The sequence below is a fragment of the Mus caroli genome, chromosome 8 (genome assembly GCF_900094665.2).
Source record: "Mus caroli chromosome 8, CAROLI_EIJ_v1.1, whole genome shotgun sequence".
In the NCBI taxonomy this organism is placed as follows: Eukaryota; Metazoa; Chordata; class Mammalia; order Rodentia; family Muridae; genus Mus; species Mus caroli.
Window position 1 is genome coordinate 16609135 of NC_034577.1, and position 1408 is coordinate 16610542.

The window sequence follows — 1408 nt, forward strand, 5'->3', positions numbered from 1 at the left end:
AGATTGCCCCAGAGAGAAAGAGATTTCTAAAGAGCTGGCAGTTTAGTTGTAGGATCAGGCTTGCAAACAGACATTGTGTGTATATTTCAGAAAATAAGGTTACCTGCTGAGCTAGCAGGGTTTTTTTTTTACCTCAGTTTATGCCACCCCACCCACAGCCACCCCCACCNATCCTGTCCTTATTGGTATAAACATTAGATCATTTAAATGGTTCCATATAAAGCCCTAGTTGAACCCCTAGTGTTGTCAAAAGGAAAAAATAAAACTATGTCAATAACAACTAGACAGTTAAGTGGTACCTATAGAAGAAAATTTAATAATAATATTGGAAATTTTCTTTTCAACAGCCAGGCGCATTGAAACATGTCTGTTCACTACAAGGAAAGCTAAATGGGAAGGGGATCTGAGATAATTTGGATACCAGCCTAGCAACATAGAGAGACCAATCCTGTTTCGAATAAAATCTGTGAATACATGGACAACTATTATTAGGAGGAAGAGGTAANCAGTACCTTGGGGCAAGATGTACCTCTATGACATCACACCATACAACAGATGGAGGATATGATGTTTATTGGTTTGCTTATTGGGTGAGAGGGAGTGGAGGAAAATCTTGGGGAGATGAGAGTGAGACAGACAGACAGATAAGACAGACAGGGAAACAGTCAGGGAAACAGAAAGAATGAACAAGACAGACCCATCTGGGTAGCTAGCATGCCACCACACAACAGTGGAAATGCACCCTGCCTGTCAGCTGCAAGGGNTAAGTAATGACAGAAGCTGCTACTGCTAAGTAGCTGAAAGGCNGGCTGGAGGAACAGCAAATTTACAACAGCTATGCTATATTCATGGATATGAAGATCCATAATCCTCAACAATGCACGAATAAAGAAGATGACATTGAATTCTTGATCTCCCTGCTCTCCTGCCTATAACTCTCAAGTGTTAGGATTATAGATATGTATCTTGATGTGAAACAAACTTACAATTCAACCCTAAAACAGAAAAAAATCTGCTACACATAGGCACGCATGCATCTCTGCACACACATGCACACAGCAGAAAAGGGAAAAGGTGGACAGAGCCCACACAAATCCATGTATCATGTACAACTTGATCTCCTTAGCTAGTTCTCTATGGGCTTACATCTCTATGGGCCATCTGCTGCTNCTTCTTTTTTTTTTAAGATTAATTTATTTACTATATGTAAATACACTGGANCTGTTTTCAAACACACCAGAAAAGGGCATCCAATCTTATTACAGATGGTTGTGAGCCACCATGTGGTTGCTGAGATTTGAACTCAGTGCTCTTAATGGCTGAGCCATCTCTTCAGTCCTATGGGCCATCTTCTATCTCACTTGTACACAACACTACTCACATGTCATCTTCATCCGATCCTGGTTTC

The 1408-nt window shown here is 40.7% G+C and overlaps 1 protein-coding gene across 1 annotated transcript in view; it reads right to left on the reverse strand.

Moving 5' to 3' along the window:
* Window positions 1–1408, reverse strand: part of Nek5 (NIMA related kinase 5) — an 84808-nt gene that overhangs the window by 3493 nt on the left and 79907 nt on the right. The gene's annotated exons all lie outside the window — the stretch shown is intronic.